This window comes from Polistes fuscatus, unplaced genomic scaffold (genome assembly GCF_010416935.1).
Source record: "Polistes fuscatus isolate 324 unplaced genomic scaffold, CU_Pfus_HIC Scaffold7, whole genome shotgun sequence".
In the NCBI taxonomy this organism is placed as follows: domain Eukaryota; kingdom Metazoa; phylum Arthropoda; class Insecta; order Hymenoptera; family Vespidae; genus Polistes; species Polistes fuscatus.
In genome coordinates this window covers 2155587-2165235 of record NW_025113151.1, presented here as the reverse complement: position 1 = coordinate 2165235, position 9649 = coordinate 2155587, and the positions used below count along the sequence as shown (strand labels likewise).

The following is a 9649-nucleotide window of genomic DNA, read 5'->3' as shown; positions in this document are numbered from 1 at the left end:
AATGTCCGGGACTCTGATACTTGAGATGACGATGACTTAGAAGAATACGAAAAATAAGAATTGATTCGGTAGCTATGATATTTTAATGAAATTATTTTATCAACAATATTTAAGATAAGATTAAAAATAAATAAAAATCAATCATATATATGAAGACATTTGTTTTCTATCGGTAATACTTTCCAAATTGATGCTTCAAATAATAAAATAAAAAATATGATTGCACTTTCTAAATTCAAATCTAATGAATATTAAAATAAAATATAACATTAATTGAATAATATCTATCAATTTATACGTATATAAGAAATATATTAATTTTCATATATTTTATATTAATTATTAAAATTGAATGAATACAATGAATACAATGAATACAATGAATATTTAATGATTGAAATTAATTTAATAAAAAAAGAAAAGCCACGAAATAATGTTACATATAATTATATCCAAGTTTATCATAGTAATAAACATTAGAAAATATAAAAAAATTAGTTAAACAACGTAGATAGAATGATATAGAATAATAAATCGTTTTATTTCGTAACTATTAAACATGTCGTTCGCCTAGATCTTTTTTTGTCTCTTCTTTTTTTTTTTTCATTTCTATTTTCTTTTTTATTTGTCCTTTTTTTGTTGTTGTTCTCGAAGGATTTAACGTTCGTTGTCGTCGATCGACATTTGTGCATTTATTACACTCGCGATCGAGGAATCAATCGGTCATTAAGTTGCGTTAAGTACTTACTAGCGTAAATAAATCTTTCTCTTTCTCTTTTTTTTTAATGTCGCAAGAAGTTAGTAACAAAAAAGTGTAACATAAATCGTATCGCTACGCAGGATATAAATACTGTTGCTCTTATTCGCCATTTAAATCATCTACGTCATTTATTATTTCTACATACGAAATATTTAAATACATTTATTATTATACTCTAATAGTACACACTCTTATGGCTTTTTTGTCTCTGTCTCTCTCTCTCTCTTTCTTTTTTTCTATTTTACGATACGATCATTACGATTACATACCTTGGAAAATTGACAAACCACGTTAGATTTATTATACAATTAACGAATAATTTATTCCGTAACGCCACTGTTTTAAATTCTATTTTGAATTTTTTTCTTTGTTTCTTTCTTTCTCGTGTTGATATAACTTTTCTAGATCTGTTCGTCGTATCCAAGAAAAAAAAAAAATCATCGAAGTTATTTATAACGAATACTAAACGATCAATCAATTTAACGAACCTAAAATAAAATAATAAAAATAATAATAAGAACAAAGTAATCAAAATCCTATAATTAAAACGAATAATACATAAAAATGAATGACAACATCTGCCATCGTAAAATAATCAAACTTTCTCGATAATTTCGTCAAATATATGTGAGATGCGAGCGCCTCCAAGTCAAATACTTAAATAAGCATTTGTGAAGAGACTGGACGATGGACCCTGGATAGCTCAATGGTTAAAAAACAGTTACCCGGAAAAAGCGGAAGATCATCCCGGGTTCGAGTCCCGGTGGTCCAGTCAGTCCAACGGGCCTAATTTTTTCACTAATCCTACTTATATATATAAACCTAAATAATAATAATTAAAAATAGATAAAAGAAAATTAAATAATAATAATAATTAAAAATAGATAAAAAAAAAAATGTGTGAGACCGGTGACACGTTTCAGTAATTTACGTGTCTCTCGAATAAAATAAAAGGCTCGAATGAAAAGGGTTACTAGAGAAAAATGTAAATTACGAAAAAAAAGTAAAAAGGAAAAGGTACTGTTGGGTTGTTAGTTCGATGTGAAATTAACAGCTCACCGTAACGAAGTATAAAACACTGAAAGGTGTACAGATCGGGCTAGGATTCCCGTTCTACGGAGTACAGACGAACGATAAAGTTAACTTCCTCCTCTTCTTTCCTCTTTCCTTTGCTACTTCTTCTTCTTCTTCTTTTTTTTTTTCTTTTTCTTCATTTTCTCAGGCAAAGAGGTAGTAGTAGTCCTCTCGTAGTCCAACATGCTCGCGCTTACGGTCCGCAGGAGAGATAGAAGCCATTAATGTAAGTCACCTGTTACAAGACGCGAATTAACCACGGTAAATTATACCTCGTGAGTTGCGCATAGTATACTATACCTTACCGTAATCAGGAGTTATCAAGGTGCGATCGTGGCCTACGGACTATCGTAATGAACTTCCTTATACTCTTTCTATCTTTCCTTATTCTTTTTATACACTTTTATCTTCTTTTTATTTTTTTTTATTTTATTTTTTCTTTCGTTTTTTATTTTCTTTTCTTTTATTTTTGTCTCGTTCGGTTTTAAAAATCTTAACACACGACACACGAGCTCTGTCTTCAATCTTTCCTTATTTTCTCCTTTAAGAGATCTTCTTCTTCTTCTTCTTTTTCTTCTTTCATGTTACCTGGATACTTTTCTTAATCCTCATTTTATTCCCCTCATCATCACTTTCCTCCAACCCCCCCCTAAGCTTCACGTTTTTCCGGTATCACGTGCTGATTCATTTTGAAGTAATTCTTTGCAATGGAAATACGAGAAATCGTTTGTGGAGAGTATGATATTTTTTTAGAATATCTATTACAACAAGTTGCATACAGAGTAGTCTAATTCTGATTTTACATTATTATGTGTACGTTAATGTGTACATTAAGTGTACTTTTATTTAATGTGTACTAATTAAGTATACTAATATTGGTATTATCCAATAGATATATTTTTCATTTCAATAAAACGCAAACTTTTAAATCAATTTTTCAAAATTCAACAACTCATATATCTGCACATCCCCTTTCCCCCACCACCCCTCCCATATCAAAAAAATTAAGCAAGAAAAAGATACGAAACGAATCTTGATCTCAAAGTAATCAAACGTTATCATTTGAAAATGAATCGTAGTCGTGTTCTAAAAAAACTACAAAAATACACAAATAATAGAAGAAAAATAAGAAAAAGAAGAAGCAGGAAAAATAGAAGAAGAAGGAAGTTGAAGGAAAGGAAGGTTATCCAGGAATAAAATGTGAAAAGTTAAGAGTGGGAGATAAAGAATAGCAGAGATTGAGTCTGAAAGTGAAAGAATGAGTGCGAGAGAGTATAAGAGAAAGGAAAAAAGAGAGAAAGAAAGAGAGAGAGAGAGACAAGAGATAAAAAGAGAGAAAGAGAGAGAAGGAGAGTCGCGAGAAATTCTTCCATGCCCTTCGGAAATGTCATATAGCTGTCGGGTGGCACGGAGGCAATATTTCACGCCGGTAGGTCCGCCTGTCTTCTTCTCTCTCACTCTCTCTCTCACTCTCTCTCACTCACTCACACTCTTTCTCATATTCTATCTATCCATCTATCTCTTGCTTTCTTACACTTTCGTAGTTCATCCTCTTCCACCCCCACCCCCACCACCACCACCTCTTCTTCTTCTTCTTCTTCTTCTTCTTCTTCCACTACTACCAACCTCAACGGCACTTTTCAAGGAGTTTTTACGGAGTCCTTCTCTCGATCTTTAATCACAGCTCGACCTTCCATTGTCAGTGACGTCACCTCCGACTCGGGAAAAGGGTGCTCAAGGGGGAGAGGGTGCTTTGTGTCGGGACAACACTGATCCCTCTCCGCGTCATTTGTCTCCTCCGACCATCCGTCCACTCCGTCCGTCCATCCGTCCTTTCCGTTTCGTACCTTTCCGTTCCGTTCTTTTCTTCGAACCGAACCTCCTCCTTATTTGTACGCGTGCATACATTCAATGAGAGAGAAGAAGAACACCTTTATTACTTTTTTTTCTTATTCTAGTTGAGTTCCCACTTCTTGATTTTACTTACACCATCTTTTTCTTACACACACATATACATATATATTGCTATATTTTACTATCTGTTACTTTATTTTTATTATTTTTCTGATTTTTTGGATACAAGTACTCGTGTAAGAGTATGTGTGTTTGTTCATGCAAGAAAGAAGTGATTTCACTTACACACACATCTTTTTCTTACATACACAGACACAGGATGAATTAAAAGTTCATGCATTTATTGTGTTGTTTCAAATATGTGCAATTTTTTGAAGTCAATAAAATTACTTTATATTCAATATTATGAAATATTAATTTAACAAATGCACGAAATTGTAATTGAACCCTAATACTATCCTTTTATTTCTTTTTATTATTTTTCTAATTTTTTGGATACAAGTACTTGTGTAAGAGGTACGTGTGTTTGTTCATGTAAGAAAGAATTGATTTCACTTACACACACACACATGCAAACACATATTATATACTTATATTTTACTATACCATTCTTTCTTTTTATTATTTTTCTGATATTTTTGACACAAATACGCGTATTTCTGCGTGTAAGAAATAAATCTCAAATCGTAACCATAATGAATATATATATATGCGTATGTGTGTATATATACGTGTGAGAAGTACGTATATGAAAAGTTTCTATAGAAAGTCTCTTAGCATCTTTTGCATTGTCGACTTCATTCTCGTCCTCTTTCTTGGCTTTCTTAGGAAGAAGGTTCTTGCTGAACCAACGACTTTTTGCTATCCCACAGACTCCTTTTCCTTACTCTACCCCCCTCCCCTCCCCAACTCTTTCAACCCCCTTCTAGTAAAGAGAGATTACCAGTAGGATGTACATATTCTTTCGGATTATCGTGTCGGAGATGGAAGATCGAAGGTTTCGTCTTCCTGATATTAAGGTCCCAAGATTTGTCATATTATATTCTTATTCTTATTCGCATTGTTTTTTTATTTGTTTAATAGTAACTCGAAGTATTAGATTGTAGGAGAATATTTGAATATTTTTTTTCCAACAAAATAATAATATTCGATTAAATGTTACGTTGATATGATTCAAGGTGATTAATTATTATTTATTTTTTGTTGATAATAAGTCAGATAAAAATTTTTTATTATACACTTTAAATATATATATGTATATGCAGAAATTGTATAAATATTAAAATAGATAATTTAATAACGATATCTGAGATAATTAATCTATCGTAATACATAACATTAAATAATTAAATCATAATATTTTTGTTATAATAAAAATAATTTTTGTCACCAATTACCTATCCTAGTTTTGATATATTTTCGTTATATATATACATTGTATATATATTTGAAATGTTTTTAATCTTAACTAGTTTCCAAGAAAGATCGATTGACACCGGTTTAAAATTCATCGGCATTTTACAAACAGTCGATATAAATCGCGTGCGAGAAATCTCGAAAGTAATCGGGATCGTCGTCGAGTTCGTTAAGGGTGACAAGTACGGATAGAAGTTTCTTGAACGATGCAGAACGAATGAACGAACGAACGAACGAACGAACGAGTCACTGCATATATATATATATATATACCTATATCGGCCATGGAAACGTTCGAAGAAGTGCCATTCGATACCGTTATCTTCGTATCAACGTAAATAACTTCTCGAGCTAGAGCGTACGTAATTAACCAGGAAAGCAAAGAGAAAGAAAAAAAGAAAAAGAAAGAACGATAACTTCAAATCCATGGAAAATGTCACCAACCAAAAAAAAGAAAATATTCCTGTGTGAAAAACAATTTGATTTTTAACTCAAATCATTTTCAACGTACTTTTAATCGAAATCAAATATTAATTATACCGTGTACATGGATAGAATTATTTTCATATTATTTATAAAAAAGTAAATTTAATACAAAAAAAAAATTATTAAAAATATTTAAATCATAGGATTTTGAATATTACTCCAAAATACAAAAATATCGGTATAAAATAAAAGAATAAATATTGAAGTAAAATTATATTGAGCATATAAAAATTGAAGAATAAAAGAGAATAAAAGAATGAAAGAATGAATGAGTAAAAAAACCAGGAAGAAGAAGAAGAAGAAGAAGAAAAAGAAAAAAAAGAAGATAAGCACCCAGTGGTTTAGAGATTGGTTAATTTACGATGATGCTCGGTCAACAAGGCGCCAGGGCATTTAGCGTTTAACGCGAACAAACCGGCAAATGAGAAAGAAGACTTGGATGAACGAAGAAACATATACACGTTAATGCTTAAGATAAAAGAAGACGAAAGAAAAAGAATAAGAAGAAGAAGAAGAAGAAGAAGGAGACGCCACTCAACACGCATTATTCGAATTGATGCGTTGAATTGGCGCTGACGACATCGGATAGGCCAATCCGGACGGTTTGTTTATTATTGGTCAAGCGTTGGCGGGATTCCTTGCGGTCTCGTTTAATTGAACCAATCGTCGATCGCGATAGAAACAAATACATCGACTCGACTAAATTGAACATGGCACCACCATCATCGTCATCGTCATCTTTCTCATAGTTATAACATCATTGTCTCCGTGTAATCTATTTTTTATTTTTATTTTTAATTCATTCAACTCATTCTTCATCGATACACCAACGATGATAATTACATTTCTCGTAGTTGCAAATGTCTGCCATCATAAAAAATGGCGTCCCTCTCTTTTCTACTTTATCATTGGTGGAAACAATAATAAAGGTTATGTTATATTTATTAGACGTAGATATTAACTCGGTGACACGTGGTATGATTAATTCATTTTAATACATCGTCGTAGTCGTCCAATTCATTTGCTATACCTTTTGTTAAACATCGGGAACAATAGAAATAAAAAAGAAAACCAATGATAGGAAAAAAACAAATTTCTTAAAAGTACAACGCGTTACTTCGTAACGAGCATATGACAAATTACTTAAAATCACCTCCTCCCCCATGGTGTTTTATTGTCGTTCGTAGAAGAAAAAGAAAAAAACAAAAAAAGTAACAAATAATAATAATAATAATAATAATAATAACAAGAATAAGAATAAGGAAGAAAAAAAGGAAGATTCTGGTTTCCGGACACGGAGGATGCATAGAACGGTTCGTTTCGAAATGCAAATCGCATTATTTCCATACGTACGCGTAATGGCCCATTACGCGCACGTGGCCGCCACAAAGGAATCCGCCTATGGCTTCTGTGTACGCGCACGGTTATACCACACACATTTGCACACGCATACATACATATATGTATGGGTGCGTGTTAGAGAAGACTAGAGGCATTACGGGGCGGCAACGTGAAATGACGTTTTGTTCCATCGGGACCGCAAAAAGCTCTCCACCCTCACCCCTCCTCTCCCTCACACTCTTTGTATAGATGTATGTGTATATCTATGTATGTGTGTGTATGTCGTACGATGACTAAACTACCCACCACGGCCGATTTACACATATTGGCCGTTCCCCACCGATTTTCCACGCGTATTCCTACCACCGTTGTGTTCTTCGATAAAACGATTTCTCCTCTTTCCACCTCCCGTCCCCCCACCCCTCATCTGCCCCCCTTCGCGTATCTCTTCTCGTCTTCTTCGACATTCGACATATCTCTCTCTTTCTCTCTCTCTATCTTTCTATTATTTTACTGAAACACTCTTGGAGTTGCGATAATGAAATGGGAAAAGACCGTACGAGCTTTTAGCCTCGACGAATTCGTAATATTACCGAAGAAAAAGAAGAGAAAAAAATAAAACTAGGGGAGATCTTCGATGCGTATCCATCTTTATTTCTTCCTCACTCCCCCCCCCTCTTACCTAGAATATTTTCCAAATGAGAAAAGAGATTTTAGTGACCGGAATTAAACTTTGACACTTTGATCATATTATTTTAAATGATAAAATATTTTTTAATCGAATCTAATTATTTCCCATAACTAGATGCGAAAGTTATTCGAATTGAGTTTCTTGAAAATGTTTGAATAATTGGATCTTATTGATTTGTAGGGTGTAAAGTATAAGAAGGAGGGGACGACACTCCTTTCAACTGAATAGAAATTTTTTAAAAACATTAGATATACCATGTACCCCATCCATCACGTATGTGTGAAAGAGAATACGTGAAATACGAAAGCAAAAAAGAAAAAGAAAAATAAAGAAAAATAGAACAAGGATCGTGAAACGAAACGAACGTTTTTACTTTTCCTCTATGACGTGCGGTTCCATCCCTTCCCCCTCCATCACCCCTTTTTCTTTTTTTTTTTTGAAAAAACCACGTACGAAGTAAAGAGAGAGAGAGAGATCAGAATAAAGAGAGACGTGTATATATATATATATATAAGAGGGAAACGTTACTCTTGTTGAAAGAGAAGATGAATTTTCAGCGCAGCAAAACAATAGTGCGGATTATCGCGCTCGCGCGTTGAAACAAGAGGACACCCCACGTGATTAGTCTGACATTTGCACGGGCAGCGTGAGAAAGAGAGAGAAAGAGAGAGAAAGAGAGAGAGAGACACTTTCTCTCTTTCTCTCCAATACTCATTCTCTTATGGTTGCACGGTTTTTCCTCTCCTATCCCGAGCTAGTTGGCTCGCATTCCAACATCCGAGTCTCATTTGACTGCGTGTCTGGTGGCCCGAGGGCAGCTTTCGCGGCAACCCCATGAGGCCCTTGAAATACTACCCCCCTTCCTCCCTCCCACTCCCCTCCCCTCCCCGTATAACCACACCTACCAACCATTTTCTAGTACAGTACCATCGTGAATTCTTTTTCTTTTTTTTTTATCTTTTAAATGTCTGCCTTTTGTCAACGTTATCATCGAATTATCGTTTTAAGTTACTTTGGTTTTCTTTTTTTTTTGTTTATTTATTATTCTATTTTTGTCTAATGATTTTGTTAGAACAAATTCTTTTATTGTAGGGTTACACGTATCTACTGTTCAATTATTTTAAATATTAATTATTCATTATTATATACTAAAAATGTGTTGATACGTAATTTGTATAATATATATAAATGTGATTGGAATATATTTATTAATTTACAGAACGAACTAAACATTTGTTTTCATTCTATTTTTCAAAATATTTCTCTAATAAGTTTGTTAGAAAAATATTTCATCGTAGGGTTGGACGTATCTACTGTTCAATTATTTTAAATATTAATTATTAATTATTATTAATTATATATGCCCATAATTATGAAAGTGGTTTCTTGTTTCGAGATATTTAAAAGATTACATTTGAACATTAAATGAATTCTATATAATATTGAAATAACAAACACTATCTAACGGTTCATTTTTAACAATATCGTGAAAATTACATTGAATTAATTTAGTTTAAAATAATGTGGTGTGAAATAACTAATAAACTTATTTTTTTTTTAATTTGGACTTAGACCACTTTCATAATTATGGGCATAATGTAAGCGCCTTCAAGTCAAACACTTAAATAGGCATTCGTAAAGAGATTGGACGGTAAGCCGTAGATAGCTCAATGGTTAAATACCAATTCTGTCACCCGGAAAGTGGAAGATCCGGGTTCGAGTCCCGGTCCAGTCAGTCCAATTTTTTCACGAATCCTACATATATATATATTTATGAATAAAATATAAAATTGAAATGCAAGAAAGAATTAAAAAACAATACTTAATTTATTCGTATATTTTGTTTGTTTTGCAGACGCGTGCGGATTGTCGGACGTTAACCACATCGAATCGCTACAAGAAAAATCTCAGTGCGCCTTAGAAGAATATTGTAGGTCACATTATCCTAATCAACCAACGAGGTTCGGCAAATTGTTATTAAGATTACCATCATTGAGGACAGTATCCTCCCAAGTTATCGAGCAATT

General features: G+C 33.0%; 1 long non-coding RNA gene across 1 annotated transcript; it reads right to left on the bottom strand.

The window, feature by feature from the left end:
* Positions 1-1928: 1928 nt before the first annotated feature.
* Positions 1929-2229, bottom strand: LOC122524174. The gene is made up of 2 exons (XR_006305488.1): positions 2140-2229; positions 1929-2069 (listed from the first exon to the last, which is right to left on the bottom strand). It is a non-coding gene; the product is annotated as an uncharacterized LOC122524174 (long non-coding RNA).
* Positions 2230-9649: the final 7420 nt, after the last annotated feature.